Here is a 27,922-nt window from a genome sequence, read left to right as displayed (position 1 = left end):
TGAAAGTACTTTAGCCTCCAAAATGCAAAATAAAATGCATAATTGAGGAAGTTTTAATTTTTATTATGAACTCACTCTAGTCTCAGGTTCTGGACATTTATGCTGAATATAAGTTTCTTAAAAGAGTGAATTATTACTTTCCCATATTTTATATCTTATAATACTTAGAAAATAAGTTGTGCATAGCCATTGCTTAGCAATTATTAAATTGAATTCAAGGACTTTTGACTGGCTATGATAATACTATCTTCTCATTTATCAAATCTGTTTCTTGAAAATCATAAATTTTCTAGCTTCTGGTAACTTCAGTGTTGTTATAGTGAATGGAAACATGAACTAGCATACCTACTCCTGGATCTCACACATTTCTTGTTAATATAGGATGAGTTCAGTAACCTGGTTAGCCTGTCAAAAAACACTGAAGAGAAATCCTTGATTTTCCATTTCCAAATGTAATTTCTTCCAACTCTTGTGATTTTGAGATTGCTGAAAACACATAGGAAGGCAATGTAAAAAGTAAAGTCTAAATTGTTTTTATTTTCATAATATTTCTCAGGTATTCAGGCTAATTACTGTGTGCTTGGACTATATTAATTATTCAGCAACTATTAATATTGTAGTATAAATTGATATAAATTTTATAATGTAATGGCTGCATTATTGTCATTGCCACAATAATAAATATTAAGGAAAATGATTGATTATAACAATTTTTCTCAGAAAAATTATAGATAATATTTGCTAATGAGATATTCCTTCCAGAAATCTGAAAATAATGAAATGGCATGAATGTTCCAAATTTTTTTCACTCACATCTCTCCGAAACAAGGAAGCAACATAAACTAATATTTTTCTTTTGAGAAGTAAGTACCTGGGATTCCTTTACTTGTAAGGTTTGTGTTTGTTAGATTAACATTCTATATTGTCTCCATTGTCAATGTCAAACAGAATCTTCTTGTTTTCTTACTGGGGTTGTTCAATTTAAAGATTAGCATGATTAAAGGAATTATTAACTTTCTAATTTTATCAAATAACATTTTGGTGTGATATCAATACCAACTAGATATACATTTTTTTTTTTTTTTTTTTTTTAATTTTTTTTTTCAACGTTTATTTTATTTTTGGGACAGAGAGAGACAAAGCATGAACGGGGGAGGGACAGAGAGAGAGGGAGACACAGAATCGGAAACAGGTTCCAGGCTCCGAGCCATCAGCCCAGAGCCTGACGCGGGGCTCGAACTCACGGACCGCGAGATCGTGACCTGGCTGAAGTCGGACGCTTAACCGACTGCGCCACCCAGGCGCCCCAGATATACATTTTTTTAATGCATTGGCTAATCTTTGAACTTGAGCACTACAAACTAATTTACAAAGGATTCTCTTTTTGAAATATGTGCTAAATAACAAGGTATCAAAAACAATGGGTCCATTCCTAATTGAGACATACATTTTGCAATGATCATAATACCTGCATTAAGGGTGTTTAAAATTCACAAAATGTTTCTGCATGTACTGCTTTGTTCATTCCTTAAGACAGATTTATCAGATAGGCCTTATTACATTTTGCAAAAGTAGAATCTTAGGGAGACTGCAGGTTTAGCCAGCCTTTTACAACGAAGAAATAACAAGTCTTGTGGGTTCTATATCCTATCATGAAACTTATGCTTCAAAACTTGGACACTTCATAATACAAAGCATGTCTTAGAAAAACAAATGTGATGAGAAAGCAAAATGGATTGTAGATGTTAGATGGATCATGAGTATTAGAAATATTGTCATAAGCATATTAAACAAATGATTACTATTTTATAGTCTTTGAAAGCTATTGTAACAAAGAAGGAAAACGTACCCTTAAAATTTTATATTAAATATAATTCACATAAAGGAAATACTGAAGATATAACTTTCTGAATTATATGTTTTAAGTTTGCATGTGAAAATAAATTGCCATACTACTAGTAAGACATAATAGACATATTAAAGAGAATTCAGAAATCCCATTTACTTTGTTCATATATAAATTTCCATAGTCTTATTATAATAGAAAACTATGACAACACCCCTATAGCTCTGTATCTTCATTTTTTTTTTCCTTTTTGGGCAGGAGGGGAAAGAATATTATGCTTGTTCCTGGCAAAAAAAAAATTAAAATTTTACTTTTAGCAAAGGCTGTTTGCATTATTTTTTCCATTATGTTAGTGTCTAAGAAAGTTGATTAATGATCAAGACAAAAAACTAGCTGGGAAAAATGAATTTGAGTTAACACTGAAGGGTAAGACTGCAAATGCAATTCCCTTTTTTTTCCCCTCACTTATTAAATGCCATTGCTTCTCAAGGGGCATTTTAAAGTGCTCTACACTAAAACTAAAACAAACAAACAGAAAAAGTCAACCAAATGTACCTAATAGTTTCTGAGTGGTTATTCAAAATAAGAAATAAAAAATCACACATTTTCTGAGTATATAAAAATATTACATATGTTGTATACCTGAAGCTAATATAACATTGTATGTTAATTATACTTCAATCAGAAAAATATTATAACCCATTTGATGTATTACATGTACACATAGAACTTTATTTTCCTATCATTGAGTCTGGAATTGTAATTGCCCTCATTCCATTGAGCTCTGTAGTGAGCTTTTTTCTCTTATTTCTCCCAAATCACCATGTCTGTGCTAGAGATACCCCCATGGAAAACACCATTTGGTATTAAAGATACTCACAGAGGTAGGGTAATGGAAGGCATTCTCACACTAAAGTAGATTTGAGAAAAATGAGAAAGCTTTTAGATTCTCCATGTCTGAATATCCATTCTCAGATCCTTCCGTACCCATTTAATGGGCCAGCAGTTCATGCCATATGTCTTCAACTCCCTGTCTTTCTATCATCATTTTACTCAAATAAGTGCTTTGTTTATATTTAACAGTTTTTCAAACAATACCTTTCTGAATAGTCACTAGGAGATTTTGAAGAGTAAGCCACTGCATAAGTAATCATAATGAACTGCTGTAACTATAATTCTTTTAACTTTGCAAATGGCATAGATAGATAGAAATTTAATTCACTATATTAATTTTTATACTCCAAATTTTGAAGTTTCAATTATATACCTCTAACAAATTTAAGAACATATTGAAGGGTCAAAATTTCTTTTAAATATTGAAACTGTTATATAAAAATCTACATTTAATATTTTAAAGCAAGGCCAGCCGCCTCCTCCCCACTTTTGTAAAGAACCAATAGTAAGTACTTTAAGCTTAGCTGTCTATAAGGTTTTGGTCACAAGTACTGAACTTTGCTGTTGTAAGGCAAAGCACCCACAGTCTGAAAATAAATGAATGGGAGGGGACAGTTCAGGTTCATAGGCTAAACGGTTTGCCAACTTCTGCTTTAAATCATAAGTGCAGATGAGAGAGATACACAAATTTTAAACCAACATTCCTGACAAACTATTTTCTTTGCATGAAAATACTCTCTCATGTAATCTTAGGCAAGTATTATTAATCATAGCTGTTTAAAGTACTCTTTTGTTGCAATTGTGTATGAAATAGAATTGCATTTATTTTTTAAGTAAGAACTTTGTTTCAATGTAAGTGGTTTATTGTTCCATATTAGAAGTCTTATTTCTCTTTTCTTTTCTATAATAGTGAGAAATTGTGCCATTAAAATATTTATATTTAGAGTTAACAGTTGCATGCTTACAAAACAAGCACCATCAATAATTTTCACTTTGATGCTTTTTATGATAATACACAGTAATTGGATTCAGCAGTAAATCCAAACACAGCTCTCAGGCATTGATTTTCCAAACAGTTCTGTCAAAATTATGCAGGAAGAAATGAAGCAGTGGCTTGATGAGGCATACCATGAAATGATTTTAAAACATGCTTATTGAGCAAAAGATACAAAGATGTAGATAGTTTGCTTCTTTCAACAATCTTGGCAATAGCACCCAGGTTGTTAACAAGAGTAGCTGTCATTTCTTTATTGATCATGATCCTGATTTACCTTACCTAAGTTTAAGCAAAAAAGTGATCAAACCATGTTACCAGAAAATTACAAAATGTCGTGAGTCTTAAATAATATTTTTTCTGTGACTATCTATCCATGGTATACACTATTTCATGCAGAGTAGAAAAATATAATTAATTTCTTGAATTTTGTTTAGTTTGTCAAGATTGTGGATGCTTCTTCAATTGGTTCACTCTTTGCTGTATTTAATACAAAAACTTGGCTATTTAACATCCCAAATATCCTTAATAATTTTTTTTCATTTTTTGTTTTGTTTATCTATTTTTGAAAGGGAGAAAGAGCATGAGCAAGGGAGGGGCAGACAGGGAGGAAGACAGAGGACCAGAAGTGGGCTCTGTGCTGATAACAGAATCTGACATGGGGCTCAAACTCACGAACTGTGAGATCATGACCAGACCCAAAGTTAACCAACTGAGCCACACAGGTGCCCCTCCTTAATGGATGTTTAAAAATCTCCTGGTCAATTCAATTAATAACTAATATCAAATATGTACAACTTAAATTTGAGTGAAAACAAGCAGTCATTTTTAAGATGACCTATGTTGACTAACTTCATTGACACCCCTATCCACTATAAAATTAAAAAAAAATTAAGCATGAAAATTTTATTTGATTATCCTAAGATAACAATTACATTATTTATGAATAAAATATGTAAGTTAATAATCACATTTCCATAAAATTTAGCCTCCAATAGGCTCATTACAATTTTGCTTATAACATTGAAAAGTTGAAAGCAATCACATTATTTGAAATAAACAATTGATTAAATAAATTATGATCCCATTGTGTTCTACTATGTAATAATACTAAAGAAGAAAAATCATTGGCCTGAAAAATGTGAAAGATTCAATACAAAACAAAAAATTATATATATAAAAAAGTGTGGTAGGATAGAGAACAATATTTTCTATACTACATTGTTAGAAGAAAAAAATTCCGAGTTACTTAAATTTATGTGACTGGCACCTAATAAGTGCTAAACCACATATTTAGTATCAAGGTCTTAAAAGTTGGAAAAAGAGAGCCATTAAAAATCCCCAATCTTTTATGTATCCGAACCCCTATGAAGAACTCGGAGGTTAAAATATTATATAAATAATAAAAGATATTTGCAAAATGTTTGCAAAGTGTTACTATCCATGTAATCATTTCACCAACCATATGAAAAGTACTATTCTCTCTATTGCATAAATAAGGGAACTAAATCTTAGAGATGTTACTAAACTTACCAAAAGTCTCCTAGTTGTAAACTCAGAGCCTAGACTTAAGCCTAAATTCAAAATTCCTATTTTTTTCAGCTGTTGAAACATACCTCACCTCTTTATCACCTCTTTTCAATGTCATTAGAAATCCCATTCTAGTAACTTTTGATAATTTGCAATAGTAAGGAAGAAATGGGATTTCTTTTAGTCTAGTTTAACTTATAAACTGTATTATTCAATATTCACTTGTGAAAAGGGAAGTTACTCTAGATATTTTAAGCAGACAGGCATTTAACAGAGCCCATTGCTCATAGTTATTAATTTATTAAAATTTCTGTACAATATTAATATTTTTATAAGCTCAGTATAATAATTATTAATATATGCGTTTTTTAAATCAATTCACAATTTTACTTAAAAATATTTCAGAAGGGCGACACCTGTGTGGTTCAGTCAGTTGAACATCCTACTCTTGATTTCAGTTCATGTCACGATCCCAGGGTCGTAGGATCAAGCCGTGTTAGGCTGTTGCTGAGCATGGAGCCTGCTTAAGATTCTTCCCGTTTCTCCCTCTGCCCCTCTCACCACCCCCGACTTGTGTTCACTCTCTAAAATAAAATTTTTTAAAAAGTGCTGCTAACAGTACATAGATTTTTTTTTCTTTTTACTGTTGTCTTTCTGTCGGTCTCTGTCTCTTTTCCCTCTCCTGATTTGTCATGGTGGTTTTATTTGCTACATAATCCCATTCTAAGTAAAGAAAAAATAAAATGTTTAATTATTAGCATCAGTTCTATTTCATGGCTCATCTCTGGAGGCTGCCTCAAATTGGTGAAAGAGAGGAATGTAAACAACACTCATTTGTAAGAAGGAAAGAAGGATCTATCCAAGCAAGTAACCCAGCTGGCCTAGGGACCACTCATGTGCACAGGGATACTTACAGGAGGGCATTACTCAAGAATGGTTAAGCCTCTGCACGGGGATGTGCTCCATACCTGAACTGGGTGGGTAAGAGCTTCCATCCCACAGAGAAGCTGCCTTCAGCCTTTTGCTCACCAAATGTCCTATGAAGCTGCCAACCTGGGGCACCCACCTCTGCTATGCCACTTCTCAAGACAGTTGGTTTGCAACCTTGGGAGCTTCTGGAGTGAAATCTAGGAACTGTACCCATACACGGAGGACAAGTGAAGACTAAAAAAAGGGGCACAGCACTCCAGAACGGTAGGGGGAAATTTTAATAAGCAAGAAAATTGACACGTAAAGCTTGTCTTGGGTGGCTGCAAGATGAAAAATCTCACTCACTCATCAAATGTTAAAAGTTATATAGAGGCCTTAACTGGGTTCAGTCATGTGTACTGTCCAGAGGCTTTTAACAATACATTCCTCTTTCAAGGCTGTGTCCTTAAAAATAGCTCTTGCTGTAGGAACAGTGGACAGAAAATATGTTCTAAGGACAGGGGAGGAGGTGAGGAACCTCCAATTGTCCAGGTTCAACTCACAAGTCACCCAATGGTCATGTCTTCTCAATGACCTACTCCAACAAAGACCTCAAGTGGTGTGCTAATCTAACCCTGCCTCTGCTTACATATATACATAGGGACACTCCTACACCCAGGAAGGCCAGGATAGATCCCATGGTGGTCACTGGTACATGTCCATGGTGTCATCAGATTCCACTTAAAAAATATAAGTGCAGTGATAAAATTATTAAGAATCAAAACAGCAACTACAGAGCATTCAGCCTCAAGGGCAGTACCTCTTTGAGCTCAGGATCTTGTACAATTGCACTGGTTGGACGCCCAGAAAGAAGAGTTGACAGCAAGTCACCAGGGATATACATGGGATAGCCAGACATGAAATACCTGGATCTACAAGATGAAATTGTGAGAAGATATAGAAACCTAAAGATGGAAAATCTGGAATGGATATTGGGAATCTAAAGCAAAGAATTTCAGGTAATGGGTGGTAGTAACTGAAGAACCAGTAGGGCCTAAGGAAAGATGATAGAGAAGGGGACTGAAATATAATAACAGGGCATTGACCTACAGATAAGCTAAGTGTTAGGGGAAAAGACCTGGCAGGGGAAACAGCAGGAGAGAGGAAATGAGAGCTATTGGAGGGAAGGTCAAGGGAATACAGACATGATACTAAAGGATGGGTGGAACCAAAGAAGTATAACAAAATAGTTATACATCGCAAGGGATTCTGAGGGATGGATACCATGAAATGAGTTGGACCTTCAGTGGGGAAAGAGACATAAAAGTAGAATGAAATGGTCAAAGAGAACTTGGCTCCACCACTAATTATTAATATTGTAGCACTATGGGCTCGAACATTCAGGAAACATCTAGGAAGTAAAATCAATGTCTTTTGAATACCAGAAGTATATATACCCAAAAGGATAAAGAGAGGCCTTGTTCAATTCTCAACCATCTTCTATTCTCAGATGAAGACAACAGGTCCTACATAAGATATGTTTTTTTAAAAATCACGCAAATAATAGTTGTTTTTTCTGCTTGCTTAGCGTTCTTTCAGTCTACTAGGCATCCTATGCCCTATCTTTGAGTCCACTAGGCATCCTGTCCTAAAATGCCTAGTGAAGCTTGTGAACCAAAGTAGTCACCCTGATGAGCTCTGAATTGTCTTCACATAATTTTTCCTTTTAAAAATTTTTTTCAAGTTTATTTATTTTTGAGAGAGAGAGACAGAGTATGAGTGGGGGGGGTGCAGAGAGAGAGGGAGACACAGAATCCAAGGCAGACTCCAGGCTCTGAGCTGTCAGCACAGAGCCCGACGTGGGGCTTGAACCCGCTAACTGTGAGATCATGGCCTGAGCCACCTAGATTAGCAGACTGAGCCACCTAGGTGCCCCTAACGTTTCCTTGTTCTTGAAGAATAGATTTCCAGATAAAAGTCTCAATCATCCAGTCCTGTCAAATCCAAGACACCTTGCAGTCATTCTTCATTTTGTCCCATCTCTACCCCTTCAGTTAAATATAAGACCACAAACTTTTTATCAAATGGTTGTTCAGCCATACCCTTCATGATCTCTTCAGAACAAGCTTTATTACTTCTTGCAATATGGACAGGCTGAGCAATTCCCAAACCCTCAACTTCTGTTTCATTTTGCCTAACAATTCCTCCTTCAACTCATTTCTTGACTTTTTCAGGAAGAACCAAACCACTCCTTCAATACTTTACTTAGAAATATCTTCAACTAGGAGCACCTGGGTGGCTCAGTTGGTTAAGTGACTTTTGATTTTGACTCAGGTCACCATCTCCCAATAGTGACATCAAGTTCCATGTCAGGCTCTGCACTGGGTGTAGAGTCTGCTTTAGATTCTCTCTCTCCTCCCTCTGCCCCTTCCCTGCTGGCGTGCACATGCTCTCTCTCTCTCTCTCTCTCTCTCTCTCTCTCCCTTAAAAAAACAAAACAAACAAACAAAAATAAGACAGGTAAAAAAGGGGGATCCCTGGGTGGCTCAGTCAGTTAAGCGTCTGACTTCAGCTTAGGTCATGATCTCTCAGTTCGTGGGTTTGAGCCCTGCATCAGGCTCTGTGCTGACAGCTCAGAGCAGGGAGCCTGTTTCAGATTCTGTGTCTCCCTCTCTCTCTGACCCTCCCCCACTCATGCTTTGTCTCTCTCTCTCCTTCAAAAATAAATAACCATTAAAAAATTAAACATATCCCCTCAACTAAATATCCATTTGCATTACTCACAGGTTCTATCTTCCACAGGCACTAGAATACACCTCAGCCAAGTTCTTTGCCACTTTGTAACAAGGACATTTTTCCTCTAGTTTCTAGTAACGTGCTTCTCATTTCCATCTGGAACTTCACCAGAATCACTCTTAATGTCCATATTTCTAGCACATACCTCAATACTCACCAGCCTTCACCCATTACCCTGTTCCAAAGCTACTTTCACATGTTTGGTATTTGATATAGCAGCACCCCACTTTTTAATACCACATCTTGGGCTGCTATAACAAAACACTATAGACCAGGTGGGTGAAACAAAGGAAATTTTTTTTCACATTCAGGAGGTTGAAAATAGGAGGTCAGGGTGCTAGTATGGCCAGGTTCTGATGAGAGCTCTCTTCTTGGCTTCCAGATGGCCACCTTCTTACTGTATCCTCACATGACAGAGAGAGCTGTTCTCTGCTCTCCATTCATATAGATCTCACCATAAGGGTCCCACCAACTTTATATCATCTTCTAAGTATCTCTCCAAAATCTTACCTGCAATTTCCATCATATTGGGGATTAGGACTTCAACATATGAAAATTTGGGGAGACATAAAACAGTCTATAGCAAGCACTGTGCCGATATTTTTTGTGTCTACAACTACAAAGTGAGATTTCAAAAAAATGTATCTCTAGAGAACTCTTTTATATTGTCACCCGGCATCTAAACCAAACTCAAGGTGGTTAAAAGCAAATAATATTTTTTTAGAAAAAGTCCCTAACCAAAAAAAAAAAAAAAAAAAAAAAAAGGAAGAAAGAAATAAGACTCTAGCACAAGTAACTGACAAACATGCTTCTTTTTCACCTATTTGTCATTACAATGTTCATGAACAGTGAGCATATTTGATCACTTTCTGATTCCTCTTGAACAAACAGCTCATCAGTCTCTTTCTAGTGAAGCAGAAGGCAGCTTTCAGATTGTGTCTTTAGAAATCCATTTTCATGTCTTTACATCTAGGACAAAAAATTTACTTGAGCCTCTTGGGGCACTTGGGAGGCTCAGTCGGTTGGGCGTCCGACTTCAGCTCAGGTCATGATCTCTCAGTTTGAGGGTTCAAGCCCTATGTCGGGCTCTGTGTTAACAGCTCAGAACCTGGAGCCTGCTTTGGATTCTGTGCCTCCCTCTCTCTCTGCCCCTCCCCTGCTCACGCTCTGTCTCTCTCTCAAAAATAAATGAACATTAAAAAAAAATTACATGAACCTCTTGTCTGACTCAGCTAGCTTGATTTTGATTATTCATTTAATTTAGCAATACCTAGCATACTGTAAAGCTATGCTGGGGCTTTGGGATTTCCTTTTTTGTGGACCACACATAAGTGAATGAGAGTCTCTGACTGCTTATATTTTCCACATGTGTTCTTTCCTCAACTGGAGGAAAATCTTCCAAACAGCATCTTTATAAACCCTTAAGTTTTCCCTTCCATTTTTCCCTTGATTGAATCATTAGTTCAGTTTTTTAATTTTACAATTGCTATAATACTGTCATTCTGAAACAAAAGCAGTATAGCAAAGTGTTTAAGGGTTCCACTATATAGACTGTTTAAATTTTGAATCTGGCTCCTTGATTTATTTCTTGTGGTTCTGTGATCTTGACAAAGTTACTTAAACACTCTCTCCCTCCATTTTATCACTTGTAAAATAGGGATAATTATTCTGTGTAACTGATAAGATCGTGGTAAGTATGAAAAAGACTTATATGTAAAACCTTAGAAAATTCCTGGCACCAAAAAAAAAAAGTCACATGAAGTGTGCTGTAATAATTGTGAAAGTAGATTCATTATTTTAATGATAATATCCTGTTTTGTTATTAAAATTCATAGTCAAAATTTGGTCAAATGGTTCACAAATGGTACTAACTTATCCTATCAGTGATCATTTAAAAATATTATATAGCACTGCTAGGAATTTATCCAAGGGATACAGGAGTACTGATGCATAGGGCCACTTGTACCCCAATGTTCATAGCAGCCCTCTCAACAATAGCCAAATTATGGAAAGAACCTAAATGTCCATCAATTGATGAATGGATAAAGAAATTGTGGTTTATATACACAATGGAATATTACGTGGCAATGAGAAAAAATGAAATATGGCCTTTTGTAGCAACGTGGATGGAACTGGAGAGTGTGATGCTAAGTGAAATAAGCCATACAGAGAAAGACAGATACCATATGTTTTCACTCTTATGTGGATCCTGAGAAAATTAACAGGAACCCATGGGGAGGGGAAGGAAAAAAAAAAAGAGGTTAGAATAGGAGAGAGCCAAAGCATAAGAGACTGTTAAAAACTGAGAACAAACTGAGGGTTGATGGGGGGTGGGAGGGAGGAGAGGGTGGGTGATGGGTATTGAGGAGGGCACCTTTTGGGATGAGCACTGGGTGTTGTATGGAAACCAATTTGTCAATAAATTTAATAAAAAAATAAATAAAAATATTATAAATTGTCACATAGTTTGAAGTATTATTTCTTTCAGAATTATATGTATTTTAGCTGCTAATCAAAAAAACAGTCAATCAAAGTACATGAACTTGTCATGGAGTAAATGTGGCACCAGATTTTGACTCATTAGCTTGATGTTAAGAAAGCTTGTTAAAAATGAGGAATCTCAGGGGTCCTTGGGTGGGTCAGTCAGTTAAGCATTGGACTTCTGCTCAGGTCATGGTCTCATGGCCCTGAGTTCTGGCCCACCTTCTTTGGATCTTCTGTCTCTCTCTCTCTCTCTCTGCCCTTCCCCAATCTTGCTCTCTCTCAAAAATAAATACGCATTTTCAAAAAATCATAAAAAATGCAGAGTCTCAGGTTCCACCAAGATGCTCAAGTGCTTCATTGGCATGCTAAAATTTGGGAACCACTGCTTTAAGTCACCTTGCAGAAATAATTCCCTACCTCATTTGTAACTAAGAAGGGAACAAATGAATCTGTTTAACTAGTGAGCACACATGTGGAACTGAGCATATAATTAAAGTTGACTTGTTTTATGATGGTTATCTTGTCTTCAACAAACTGGTTTTTTGTAATGTATATTCAAATTATTGCCAAATGAATAGCTGAAAATACATTGTTATATTTTATGTACTTGTGTTTAAGAAGATATAATGACTTGGAGTTCACACTGGGTTTAATAAAGCTTTAAAAGAGATTACACTATTCAAATGACTTGTAATTTCATTTAAAAATATCATCTAGGAATTTTTGTTCACCCAAAATGATTGATCATCTCAATGGTATATCTCAAAAAGATGGTTAGCTATAATTGGAAAGAAAATTTTAAATATTCCATCTCGACCATCAGACTATCTCTTCCAGCTTTTCATTATTCAGACCAAGCATTGTCATGAAAATGAATTCATCAATGTAACAGAGATAAATGAGCCAACACAGAACAGACAGAACTATCTTCCGGTTCTTAGGAGGGAAATTGTCTCATTGCCCTATTATATCAGTGACAAAGATGTCTGGACTTTATGAGCATCTCTTTCCATTTAGTCTTTTTTAAATATTAATGACACAATGATTTAACCTCAAAAGTAGGTTCAAGAAAGTGCTTAGAAAGTACTTCCAAGGTTGAAGACTGAAGATAAAACTAATCAAATTATCTGAAAGATTCGGACAGTTGATGCATGCTGAAGGATATTATTAATGTTAACTTGAAAAATGTAATTTAAATAAAGCAACCTAATGAGTCACAATATTCATATTTTACACATAAAATACCTTCTAGGGAAACATCTAGCAACATAATCAAACATGTACTGTCTTATATACATAATTCATTATAGAGGGTATTTTAGCTTGAGGCCAAACTCTATTAGCCGTTCAGATTCAGGCATCCATAGGCAGAACTGAGAAATAGTGCATTGAAACCATATAGATTCTACTTTCATAAAGGATTGATGTGCTTTCTGGAAGAAAACTTAAATTTAAAGGAAGTTGAATACATATTCAAGGAGTTTGTTTTATTATCAAAGTCTTGATTGTCAGAAGGGAGGAATGATTCTTAGTGTAGCAAGGCTTCTGTCACTAACATACATCACCTGTCTGGTATATGGAAGTATGTTTAGATCATATAGAAAGGTCTTTTTAAAGAGATTATTTACACAAAGTTTAGTAAAACACTTAAGGAAAACCAGCAATGTATTGCAACACATATAACAGTACAATTAGGAAGTAAGGGAACCATAGAACATGTTGGCAGTGTAGTAGTCTGAAGTTTCCAGATCAGTAGGATATTCATAGTGGAGTATGGTCAGAGACAGTGGTGAAAAGTTAAAAAAAAATCACTGTTCCTTGTGACAAGGAGATAATAATACTTCTGAAAGAAGCACTGTGGTAGCTGCTTGGACTTGTACATCAGAATCAGTAAGAGAAAGATTTCACTATGAGGAAGTAGAATCAACAGGGAATAAATACCATAGTTATCAGTAATGTGATCAAATTTTGCCCTCAGGTTAGACCACTGGGAATAATTAAAATAACACCATACTATTAAAGAAATAAGCTGGGGCCTAGGCCATTAATGAAAAAGCATATTTATTTCTGAGTGGGTGACACTATTATTATTATGGTGATATCTGACTAAAAGGAAACAGAGAGAGACATAATAACTTGTGCTTGCTTACTTTTCAGAATCACATCTCTAACACACACAATAATACACACTCACAGAGGTATAAACACAGAGTGAGCGAATTAACAATCAAGAGCACAATTCTCAGGGCACCTGGGTGGCTCAGTTAGTTAAGAGTCCAACTCTTGGTTTCGGCTCAGGTCATGACCTCATGGTTGGTGGGCTTGACCCCCACATCAGCCTCTGCACTGACAGTATGGAGCCTGCTTGGGACTCTCTCTCCCCCTCTCTCTCTGCCCCTCCCCTGCTCACTCGTTCACTCTCTCTCTCTCTCTCTCTCTGTTTCTCAAAATAAATAAACTTAAAAAAGAGAGAGAGCACAATTCTCAAGATAAATGTGAGCTGCCTATTACTGTCCTCCCTCTCTAACTACAACACATTGAATAAACTGACAGGGTAGAGATATTCCTAATAACAAATGGACATTGCTGAAAACACATGCAAAATATGAGAACAATGTAAAGTCAGTAGTTTGGGCATGAACACAGAGGAGATATAAAAACTGGCCCACTGAATTCCACACCCAGAATGCTAAAAGAGGAATGTTTAAAAGGAAATAACATTCGATTTTCTTTTTCCCTTTTTGGTCTGCCTTCCTAAACTAGAAAAGTCTATTGCTATTGGCCTGATGCAACCAAGTAGAGACATGTAAATTTTAAAAAAAGTCCTATATTTATATTTATCCTTTCAATGAGTTATGGAAACCTCTTGCTCAACACTAAAAGGTGGGATGCTGGAAACTGAGGGGCAAGGAATAACCAGATTAGCAAATAAAGCTAATATATCACACACAAAAATGTTTTTTAATATGATTAAAGCCTCCATATGCTTTTGTTCATTTCTCCAACTATTGACACCATGTTTTTCAGCATATGGAAAGACCAGGATTTAACTGTTCCCATTGAATAAACATAATAACTATCAGATAATTTATGCATACTGACTATCTACAAAACAGAAAATGAACATACAAAAATCCAAGAAGGATTTTATATATCAGAATAAAAGATTCCATGTTCTCAGGAAATTAAAGAGTAAAAAAAGACCCCGAAAAAATATTCTAAATTGAGATACAAGAAAGCAAAAGATAGATGAAATTTAGCTCATGAGATCAGCTAAAGCTAATCATATTTCTCATATGTGTTATGCTTCAGAAAATGAATAGAAGAAAGGACAAAATTGAAAACCATATAGAAATAACAAATTTGAACATTGTGTACTGAGAGCAAATCAGAGAAAATTAACTAGAAAATAATAAAGATTATAGAGATTAGAGAGAAGAGCAAATCATCACCATCTGCTTCATTTGTGTTGGCTGAGGCTCTACAGGCAGGAAAGGCAACCTAAGAAGGAAGGATCTCAATGTAGTTGACTTGCCATCAAGTGGCTTTTAATTCCCCATGGAATAACACTGTTCTGGAGGTTCAGTATAGGGGTCCTTTGCTTTCAGGTTGGTTATTCAGAGGTCGCAGTAAAATAGCTGATATTGCTAAGGGACAGTCCATGCTGTTTGGCCCATATATAGCTTCAGTCTGCCACCATGACTATTCTGTTCTTGGGTCCATTCAGAGGTGGATGTTTAAGTGGCTACATTGTTTAGCCAATTTGATTGTTTGGTGCCTCTTTCATGAGAGAAGCTTTCTGGTGAGAATTAACATGTGATGAAAGACATCACACTTCATGCTCCTTCTGATCTGTTTATTGAAATACCTCCACCCAGACCCTTGTGTCTTCAATTTCTCAGATCATTTTCTTCTGGAAACCTTATCACATAATTAGACCATTGGCATTGCCTAGGAATCAGTATGTAGTTTTTCTCCAGGCCACTTTTTCTGCACAGTGTAGATAACAAAGTGTCCAACCTGCAGGTGGGAAGATTTTCTCTCTCCATTGACCTCTAAAGTCACCCCTGAACATGGCTAAAATATAGCTACTGTCCATTTTCACCTTGGAACTATATCCAGGCACTAATCTAATTTTTTCCTCCATATTAAGCTTGTTATACAGGACCTTTTGTAGGGCACTAGGTGTAAGCTGGGGGAGGAATGCATGCTAGTTTCATGTGGCTGATGAAACAAATTATCATAATCTTGGTTGCTTAAAACAAAAGAAATTGATTCCCTCACAGTTTTGGAGGCCAAAAATCCAAAATCAATTTCACTAGGATGAAATCCAGCTGTTAGCAGGACCATACTTCCACTGGAAGCTCTAGAGAATAATCCATTCTCTGCTTCTTCTAGCTTCTGATGGCTATTTTACTCCTTGGCTCATGTCCACATCACTCCAATATCTGCCCCCTGGGTTGATTTGCCTCCTATTCTTCGTCAAGCTTTTCTCTGTCTCTCTCTTAAAAGGACATGTTATATAATATATAACAATGTGTCTTTTTCTCTCCATTTGCTAATAATTAGAATATACATTACAAAAACATTCTATTGTGAGAAAGGTTACCTATAATTTATAAAACAAATTTTTATTACGTGCTTATTTCCACATATTCTCACTAGTTAACAAGTTCTTCAGTCTCGTTTTTAGAAGTGAGGTAGATAATTGTAGATAAAGGCACAGAGATTACAAGATGAAAAACAAGTACAGAAATTGGGCTCATTTTATAGGAGCAAAATTATGTGTGTTTTGTTCAGTAATTGCCACTTAAACAATGTACAGCTCTAAATGCAAGGACACACAATAGTGAACAAAGTATATCACGCACCTTTAAAGAATATATTGTAATTGATTATATACCAGGGAGTAATGAGTAATAAATAATGGTTCCTGACTTTTTTAATTTTTTAATGTTTTTTTTAAATTTTTATTATTATTTTTTTTATTTTGAGAGTGAGAACAAGATAGGGTCAGAAAGAGAAGAAGAGAGAGAGAATCCCAAGCAAGCTCCACGCTCAGTGCAGAGGCCAACAAGGGGCCTGATCTCACCAACCATGAGATCATGACCTGAGCTGAAACCAAGAGTCAGATGCTTAACTCACTGAGCCACCCAGGTGCCCCAGTTCCTGATTGTTTTTGTGATTAAATATTTTACTTTATTTTTTGGGAAAAATTATCTTTAAACTTTATTTTAATTCCAGTGTACTTAACATATGGTGTCATATTAGTTTCAGATATAAATGATTTCAGAATATAGTGATTCTGCAATCCCATATATTCCTCAGTGCTCATCAAGATAAGTGTACTCTTAATCCCCTTCACTGTTTTACTCATCCTCCTCACTACCTCACCTCTGGCAACCATCTGTTCTTCTCTATAGTTAAGAGTCTGTTTTATTTTATTTTTATTTTTTTGGTTTCTCTCTCTTTTTTCTTCCTTTGTTTTGCTTCTTTAATTCCACATATGAGTGAAATCATATGGTATTTGTCTTTCTCCAACTGGCTTATTTTGCTTAGCACTATACTCCCTAGATGACAAATAGCAAGACTTCATTTTTTATGGCTAATTAATATTACATGATATAAATATACTCCACATCTTCTTCATCTATTGATGGATACTTGGACTGCTTCCATAATCTGGCTATTGTATATAATGCTGCAGTAAACATAGGGGTATATATGTCCCTACAAATTTGTGTTTTCATATTCTTTGGGACAATACCCAGAGGTGCAATCACTGGATCATATGGTAATTCTATTTTTAATTTTTTAAGTAACTTCCATATTGTCATCTACAATGGCTGCACCAGTTTGCATTCCCACCAACAGTCCATAAGGGTTCCTTTTTCTCCACATCCTCACCAAAACTTGTGGTTTCTTGTGTTGTTGACTTTAGCCATTCTGACTCATGTGAGGTGATATTTCATTGTAGTTTTGATTTACATTTCCCTGATGGTGAGTGATGCTGAGCATATTTTCATGTATCTGTTGGCCATCTATATGTCTTCTTTGGACAAATGTCTGTTCACATCTTCTCACTTTTAAATTGGATTATTTGGTTTTTCTGTGTTTTGAGTTGTGTAAGTTCTTTATACATTTGGATACTAACCCTTTATCAGATATGCCATTTCCAAATATCCTCTCTGATTCAGTATGTTGTCTTTTAGTTTCTCTGGTTGTTTCCTTCCCTGTGAAAGTTTTATTTTGATTTAGTCCCAATAGTTTATTTTTGCTTTTGTTCCCCATGCCTCTGGAGAAAATATCTAGAAAGATGTTACAGCTGATAACAGAGAAATTACTGCCTGGGTTCTCTTCTAAGATTTTTATGGTTTCAGGTCTCACACTTAGGTCTCTCATCCATTTCTGTTTATTTTTGTGTCTGGTTTAAGAAAGTGTTCCAGTTTCATTCTCTTGTGTGTAACTGTCCAGTTTTCCCAACAACATTTGTTGAAGGGATTGTCTTTTTCCCATTGCATATTTGTTGAGGATTATTTCTGTGCACTCTATTCTGTTTCACTGATCTGATATTTTGAATTATCCTGGGCTCCATCATTTTTAAGCAGACACCCAAGCCACAACTATAGAATAGAAATTAAGCAGTAAAGTTCTTTCTAAGCACAAGTTATATACACAGTTTTGTATCAGCCATGTTAGAATCTGACTCATACATATGCTCCAACCTTCATATTACCAGAGATCACTGCATACCTTAGAGAACATAGCCTGTCCGTAGTAGTTCCGGACACAGTGACCAAAATATGTGTGTGTGTGTGTGGGGGGGGATGTGCACGCATGTATGTACATGTGCATGGGGCATGGGTAAAGACAATAAAAAATGAATTATACATGTGTCAGAAGGTCTCAAAGAATTTTAAACAATTTTCAAAGCTATTTATTTTAAAGAGTAACTGGCAAACTGTTAGTTTGATTTCTAAATTATGTCTTTTAAGTCCTGTCTAGTTTGTCTATCTTAGTAAATTAGTTGGTAAGTCCTTAGTTTGTCATCACTTTAAAATATATTAAATGTAAAAATAACAATTTTAATAATATATAAGAAAGAATATTAGGAGTATGTTATATATATCCGATTCACTATTAATAATACCGTATTATGGTCTGCAACTTGACAATAACTCAGGAAAAATTCTTTATATTTTTATTTCAAAAACATAATGATACTTTTGCTTTTTTTTTTTTTGGCCTGGGTATATTTAAAACCAGATACGTGAAATGATTTAAAACAATAAAAATAGGGCTATAAGTTTAATGTATTCTTTATATTGCTAGTCACATCCTGCCAAGTAAATGAAAAAAAAAAGACAATAAATTATTTTAATTTTTAGTTGACAGTGAAGCATGCTGCATAAGTTAAGCATTTAATGTTGCTTCAGAAATATTTGACATAGACTTCAGCTGCAATTACCAAGATTTCTTTACCATTATTTGAATTCATTTGTTCACATATCATTTATTGAATAATATCTGACACCACAGTGCTAAAGAAGCTACTCATGCATGGAGTTAAAGAAAATGTTGTTTTTCTTATCCTTTAATAATGGGTGATAATGAAAAAAATCATCTAAATTTTCTTTAATACATCTGACAAAAACATAAAGTTATTTTCATATTATTCACAGATGCTAGAGTTGCTGTAAAGGATTTTGTTTACATGCTTTGTATTTGTATACCTTAAAGCTATACATACAACTTATTTCCTATAGCATAAAAAGTAGAAGACTAATATAATAATAATTAATCTTTTAAAATATTTATTTATTTATTTATTTATTTATTTATTTATTTAGAGGGAGAGAGAGTGAGAGAGGACGAGGAAGAGAAAGGAGACAGACCAAGCAGGCTGCATGCTCACAGTAGATTCACCACTGTGAGATCATGACCTGAGCCAAAACCAAAAGTCACTGCTTAACTGACTGAGCCACCTCATGTGCCTCAGTAATAATTAATCTTAATTGAAAAGGTATTGTGTACCTAATATACGCTTAATACTTCACATGTGTTATCATTAATACTTCCATCAATTTTATGCAGCAGATACTATCATTTAATATTCTCTTTTTTAAATAAGGCTCAAATTAATTAAATTCCCAGAATATGTATATATTTCATTACCCGAGACAGGATTTAACACAGGCCCAACAACAAAGCCTAGGTTCTTTCCATTATCCCATACTGCTTCTCACATGATTAAGACTGTGTGTTTGTGTTTATGTGTGGGTGCATATAAACAAATGATGCTTTTAATTAATTTCTTTCAGACTGAATGTTTGAAAGAATATTTCAAAGAAAGGAAGATGTTGATCTGTGTTGTATCCTGTTTATTTCAAATGTACATTAGAAATCCAGTGTAGTCCTACTACAGATTAATTAAAATAGCAAGTAGAATTATTGAAATTATTTTGTTTATTGGTTGATTTTTTAATTTATTATAAATAAAACTTTTCCTGGTTAATTAATCAGAATTGTTCATGACTGTAGACAATGGCTCTTTGTAACTGATTATATAATATATAAAATTCTGCATTTCACTAAGCATTTATGCTACTCTCTATCGATGATATGCATTGAGTCTATATTCATATTTCTTCTCTCAGCATAAAGTTATCTATATATGCTTTCTCCCCTTTTTATCCTTTTAAATTAGTTTTTAAACCATATTTTCTTGCAGTTGGATTTACTTATTATAATTTTACTAAATTTCAGAAATTGCCTTTAAAACAAAATAAGAAACTCAAAAATAATGCTTTGATATTTCAGGATCAATGTATTGCAATTTGATGATACCTATTCCCAATGAAAGAAAACATCCTAAACAATATGAACATGAAAAACAAAAATTAACACAGACTCAGTGTATTGACCACCATCTTGTTAATAGGTGTTAAGGCCGGATCACGGTGACTAATGTTCAACACACCATCTTCCTTCTCAATTATTCTGATAGCCTCATTCTGGCCTCTTGCTGTTCACTGCAATCCCCAAGTATTCTCCAATCTCAGGACTTTGTAATATGCTACCTTCTCTAACTGGGTCATTCTTATCTTGGATATACACAGGTTTTTTTTTTTTTTTTTTCATTTACCTCAGCTTCCTGCTCATGACACCTTTGGAGAGAGACTTTCTCTACTATAAAACAGCAAGTTCTTAACTATCTCCAGGCTCTACTTATTTCAGTCTGTTTTATTTTATTCATAACACATGTAACTACAGGACATATTACATATTTATATTTTATTGTTTTATTGTCTGGTTCCCTCTATATTAAAGCAGGCTGCAAAGCAGGTATTCTACTAATTTTCACTAATATATAGCCATTGTCTATAATAGTGTCTAGTTTATACGTGCAGAGCCATTATGCATTTTAATTAATTAGTTAATTAATTAATTATACCCTAATTTTTAAATTTTACCACTTTTACTTATTAACTTTTAGATTTTTCAATTCCCCCCAAATGAGGTGTTTTTGTAAATAATTCTAATTGTGATACATGAAAAATATATCACAATTTAATATACACACTTGCACATAATGTGTTATTTTCTGAGCACTTGTGGTTTTCAAACTAATCTTATTTTCTGCATTTTTGAAAACTTGAATTAAATCTAGAGAATAAGATATAGTATTTTCTGTAGAATCAAAACAAGTTTTATCCCAAGTACATTTTTCTTTCAGATCACCTTAAAACAAATTACTTTTTAAATTCTCTTTAAAATTACAAAGAACATCTTCCTAATTGCACCATTATTTTATTTTGGCACACGAATGAAATATTTATGTTAGTGGCTCTTGAGTAATTTTAACTTAATAGTGATTTATGTTAAATTAATTGTCTTAAAATACCTATTAATTTTTATACTTTAGGCATAAATTAGCAATGGATATACTAATGATTTACATAAGTGACACTGTTGATTTAGAGGAGATCATTTAGCTTTAAAGATAAAAATCTCCAGTTTCCTCGTAATTGTTATAGAATTACTTTTATATTTGAGAAAGAAAAACATTTGTCTCAAATCAATAATAATTTATCCTGTTGTTTTAACTTTAAGTTTTTAGATTTATATTGACAATGTATCCCATTTAATCTGGCTTACTTTTCTATTGACTGATATCAGAATGTTTGGACAAAAACAGGAGTTCCATGGAAATACAATCCAGATGACAGACTCCATGACATGAAAGAGGCATAGTACCCAATACAGTTCTTAATGATACTGACCACTGCCAAAGTTTGCAAATCTCATAGCTGGGCTTTCCATCCTCTGCTGAAATGTGGCAGTAAAGATACTAGGTTCTGATTTGATGATACTATAGTTCCAACACTTAAATAGAATTTATTGAGAATTATAATTGAAGCCCAGAGGCTGCAATTACTGTGAGGAAACTGTGAGACTAGGGAATCTGCTAAGAGCCGGTTCCATGTGGGTAGATTCAGTGTCAGAGAAGCTGCCACACACATAGAGGAACACACAATCTTCCACTGGTTCTCTTCAGAGGTGAAATCTAGCTAGAGGTCAACTGACAGGGAAGCCTGGGAAATAGCCCTACTGCCATCAGCCCCTACGCATTAAAGACTAGAGCAGAGGAATGGCAAAGAAAAAAAAATGTCTTTGGGACTGCAGGTCCTGGAAGGTACAATCGATCTTTGTTTTCACTCTGTGCACATTGTTTCTTTCTTTTTTGCATATTTACTTGTCTCAAAAAACCTTCTTACTTCTGCCTAATATAAAACAGTGATCCCTCACATAAACAAAGGATCTTTCACTTTCTAACCAGTGATGTGGGGAAGACCCATGAACTAAATGCCAAGTCAAACCCAATCAATACTCTTCATACAAAGTAACAAAGGAAAGAAAAGAGAGAAAAAAAGAATGTACACATAGTTGCTACAGTACTAATATTTAAACCTGAATACAGAGTTTCAGCCAATTTATTTCCTTTTTTCAATACCCATATCATTTAGCCCTTATCATCAGTTAATATCGAAGTTCATTGTTTTGTCTTACTTTTTTATCTGGTAGTAAAACATTATTCATTAAACATCTGAATTTGTAGTGATTCTGCTTTTAGTATTTTGCTCTAACATTCCAGCCACCTAAATTGTCTGAGGTCTAGATATTGACTTCCTTGAAAAAATTGTGTAGCAGCAACTGAATTTTTTCTTGATAAATGGCATATATTTTCCAACCAGCAGTAGCAGTATCAACTCTCAGTTTAATAAGATCACTAATGTTCCATTGATGAAAATATCCTTGTTCAGGAACTAAGAACTATACAATATCAGAGCAAGTTTGCAGAAACAGGATGCCAAAATTCTCTAGTGGATTAATTGGTAAAATGCTAAGAGGCATCATTTCCACCTATATTTTTGGTTCTCTGATCTATGTAATCTGGCCTATGGTAGATTTGTAGATTAGATTTGTAACTGATTCAAAAAAATTAGAGGGCAGCTCATAAACCTTATGGGGTACTGTTTACCATTTGGCACCAAAACTGACTCCTCAGTTGGCCCATCAAATTATATTAGGCCATCTTCTTCTGTATTATGGTGTATGTGGTAAGCTGATCTGATTATCTAACTGCTGAGTGCCCAGCCTGCCAAGAGCATAAGCCAAGAGTAAAATAAACACTAAACATGGAACCACTGTCCAGAAAGAACAGCCAACTGCATGGTAGTCTTCCCATCATTGAGAGGTGGTCCGCCATCACTTTATCCTTACTTCACTGAGTATATAATTTCAGAGTAATAAAGATTTTTTAAAAAACTGTTTGAAATGTATTTTTTAAAATTAAAGAGATTAGGGGTGCCTGGGTTGTTCAGTCAGTTGAGCATGTGACTTCAGCTCAAGTCATGATGTCTTGGTTTGTGAATTCGAGCCCTGCAACTGGGATTGCTGCTGTTAGCACAGAGCTCACTTTGGGTCTTCTGTCCCCCTCTCTCTCTGCCCTTCCCCTGCTCATGTTTCTCTCTCTCTCTCTCAAAAATATACATTTAGAAAAAATATAAATAAATAAAAGTCAGAGAAATTATATTAATTACAACAAATAAAGCTAAATTGTTTCATTATAAAATTTGCCAGAATGGAAGAATTCTACCTACTTTTTTTCCAAAGGTTTTTTGAAAAGTTAGCTTTTGATAGAACACAATGTTAAACCACAACAAAGAGTAGCACTTGTAAGTGTGCTCAATCTCTCTCATTCAGAGATAATATTTATCTTAGTTTCTATATACTTGATATTTTCTTTGCATATTTTCCTTAAAAAAACCTTATTAATCATGAATTCACTTTAAAAATATAATACCCACACATATAATTCTCATTGGGTACAGACTGTTATTCTTCTAATTTGTTTAAGTCAAAAATTGAATTGAAATGACAGGAATTTCAAGCAGCCCATCAATTAGAGATTGGCTTAGCACAATCTCTAAGCCCATCTTAGAGATTTAACAAAATCTCTAAGAAATAGATAATGATATTTGAAATAAATGAAGTGCTGTTTTACCTCCCTACCATGAACTATAATTAAAATAACAGTAACAAGGTGATATCAATATTTGGCCCAGATGATGACTTTAATCTGACAGTCAACTTAATTTTCAAATATTATGTTCTGCTAAAGATTTTCAGAGAAACTTCCTCTATATTTTCATTGCTTCTAATGAAAATACTTTTTTTCCTGCCCAATATTTTACATTATTCTAGTGAATTAAGTTCCTGTCATGTTTTCTGCACTTCCTATAATTTTTTACATAGAATATAATTTATCACATTAAAAAGTATCAGCACCTAATACACATAGCTTTCAACTAATTTTTTATAACTAAAATTAAGTGTAAGCATTTATAAATCTAGTTTTATGTCTAAAGAAAGAGCTAATGTCTTTCAAATAGTCATGCTTAAATATAAACTTACAAACAGGATGTGAGAATTAGCATTCTCTAGAGGAACAGAACTAATAGAGGGTGTGTGTGTGTTTGTGTGTACATATTACATGTGTATGTACATCTTATGTAGTGTAGCTATCTAATTACTTATCTATCTATCTACCTATCTATCTATCATCTATCTATCATCTATCTAGAATGAGAGAGTTAGGGTGAAAGAGTAAGAGAGAGAATGCTTGTATGTGAGAGAAATTGATTAGTTGATTGAGTGATTATAAGGAAGGTTCATCTGATTGTGGAGGCTAGCAAGTCCAAAATGTGCAAGGTAGGCCAGCAAGCTAGAGACCCAGGAAAGAGTTGATGTTGCAGCTCAAACCCAAAATCATTCTGTTAGAATTCCTTCCTCTTTGGAAGAGTTCATTATTCCTCTTTTTCTTAAGGGCTTCAACCTATTGGATAAGGCTCACCCGTATTATGGAAGATTATCTGCTTTTTTCAAAATTTATTGAATTAAATGTGAACCTCATTTTTTAAAAATACCTTTAGAGCAATATAAAGGTATGTTTTATTAAATATGTGGGTTCCATTGCCTAGCAAGGTTGACACATAAAATTAACCATCATAAAGTGACAAAAAAGAAAAGGTTGTTTTTGAAACTATAAGGTACTTGTATTTCTCTTGATTAATTTATGTACTCTCTTTTTTAAATTAAGTTTATTTATTTTTGAGAGAGAGAGAGAGCAGCAGAGAGAAAGAGAAAGAGGGAGAGAGAGAATCCCAAATGAGTTCCGTGCTATTTGCACACAGCCAGAAGTGGGGCTCAAACTCACAAACCATTATATCATAAACTTAGCCAAAAACAAGTTGGATGCTTAACCCACTGGGCCACCCTGGTGCCCCTATATACTCTTTCTTCTAAGTGGTTTCTTTCTTTCTTTCTTTCTTTCTTTCTTTCTTTCTTTCTTGTCACCTCTTAAGAACGAGGAAAAAAAAAATGTGATCCCTACAAGAAAACTTCTATAGAACACAAATCATTGTTTGTCATGTTCCCATTATCTGCTATTAGAAATCACATACACTAATATGTATTATTGTTCAGATTCTTTATATAATTTCATCATTAATTCATTAAGAACACTTTTACTGGGAAAGCTCTTTTCTTTCCTTAAGGTGCTGACAATCAAATGAAGGATACTGAAAAATACAAATATTATAATATGCTATTGCAATGTGACAGTAATTGGAGAGTATAGAAAAGAAGCATATAAGCCAGTATTAATGGGTTCATAATGGAATTACTTCTACAAGAGGAGCCTTAACATGATTAAAGATAACCAAAGAGTGAGGCATAACGCAGTCTTAGAGAATCAATTTTCAAAAGGAAATACCCATCAACTGTGATTCCTACAGAAAGTGGTCTATTGAAAGGAAGGCATAGAAATTGGCCTTTAAATGTGGCACATAGTAGAGCCTTTTTTTTTTTGAGAATTGCAAGGGACTGATGTCATAATGAACTTCACAGAGAAATACTAAATGAAAGATGAAGTAAATATCATTCATGAATAAAATTCTTTTAATACATCAGGTAAGAATCATGATGGTAAAAAGCATATATTTGATTAGAGTAGATTTTCATTTAAATAGTGCTTGGATAGACCTTAGATAATTTATGACATTTTTTCAAAAAAAGTAAAGGAGATTTGTCAGCTTCAGAAGAAAAATATGGCTAAAAATATTACTGCCATATATTTCCAAAATTTGGAACATTTTTTTTTTTAATTTTTATACCTTTGCAGACATTTCATTGTGATCTTATTGATATTTGAAGTTTTGGGGGTTTGTTTATGTGACACAAGAAATGCATACACTTTCTAGTCTAAATTTAGTTAACATTTAGTTAGGTGGGTTTAGATTATTTTGACAAAAGTATTTTCACAGTTTTTTTATGTTAACAAGTTAACAATTGACAGTTTTGTAATTTTTACAGCATCATTGTAATATGTTATATTCCTAATTGACACAATGGATCTGGCATGAAAGAGGGTTAATTGAAAGCATACAATTATCAAAATTATAGACATACATATTGCATGAATATATAATTCCATTTATTTAATATTTATTAAAAATAATTATTAAGTTCTTATCTGTTTCTCTTTCTAGAAATATTAAAGAGAAAACTAATAAAATGATATTCTAGTTGCACTGAAAATTTTAATCTTCTGTGGTAAGGATTCATACATGCAACCAACATTTAAAAGCTTAAATGAAGTCTGGACTTTGATTTCATTACATTGGTGATTGTTTTGAACCTAATTCTCATCACATTTCATTTTTTTAATTGGGTTTAAATTCACATACAGTGAAATGAGTAAATATTAAGAATATCATTTGCTTAGTTTTTATGTTTGTACATACCCAAATAACCAACAACCTGATCAACATACCAAAATTTTTCATCTCCTCAGAGTATTTTCTTCTCACCCTTCCTTGTCATTCTTTATCTCAATAGGAAACCAATCTTCTATTTCTATCACTATAAATTAGTTTCATGCTTTCTTGATCTTTATATAAATGGAATTATTCAATATGTTTTGGAGATTCATCTACATTGTTGTGAATGTCAGTAGTTAATTCTTTGTATCTTGTTCAGTAGTTATTCATTAGTTGAAATACCACATTTGTTCTTCAATTATCCAGTTAATGAACAAATTTGTCAGTTAACTGGGTGGGTTGTTCAAGTTTTGATCTCCTATGAAGCTGATATAAATATTGTTTTTTAAGTCTTTTTTTGTCTGAAAATAATTTTTCATATCTCCTGTATGAGTACTTAAGACTAGACTTGAATAAAAATGTACATGCATGTTTAATTTTATAAATAAGTGTTTAAGAGTTTTCCAAGGTGTAAAATTTTATATCCCTCCAGCAAAGAATAAAAGTTCCAGTCATTCTACATCCTCACCAACATTTGATTTTGCCAATGATGTTACTATTAGTTATTTAAGTAATTGTCAAATTTAACGTGACATCTAATTTTCCAGACAATAATACTGTTGGGCAATGTTCTTATTCCAAATGATGACTATGGAGTTACTCAAAGTTTTAATTTTGATGAATTCTAAAAAACATTCTCCCCTCCCCCTTGCCTAGAAATCTTTGCTTACCTCAATGTTGTGACTATATTATTTTATGTTTCCTTAATATTTCAGGTTAACTTTTGCATTTTATATGAGTGTTGATACATTTATCAAGTTATTTCTGCACTGTTTGCTGAACAGATTTTCCCTTTTGTATCGAACTGTCTTGGTGCCTTTTTAAAAAATGAATTCAGATTCTTTTACCTAAGGTATAAATCCCAGAATTTTTTTTTCAACGTTTATTTATTTTTGGGACAGAGAGAGACAGAGCATGAACGGGGGAGGCGCAGAGAGAGAGGGAGACACAGAATCGGAAGCAGGCTCCAGGCTCCAAGCCATCAGCCCAGAGCCTAACGCGGGGCTCGAACTCACGGACCACGAG

The sequence above is a fragment of the Prionailurus bengalensis genome, chromosome B2, assembly GCF_016509475.1.
Source record: "Prionailurus bengalensis isolate Pbe53 chromosome B2, Fcat_Pben_1.1_paternal_pri, whole genome shotgun sequence".
Taxonomy (NCBI): domain Eukaryota; kingdom Metazoa; phylum Chordata; class Mammalia; order Carnivora; family Felidae; genus Prionailurus; species Prionailurus bengalensis.
This window is presented reverse-complemented; position numbering follows the sequence as displayed.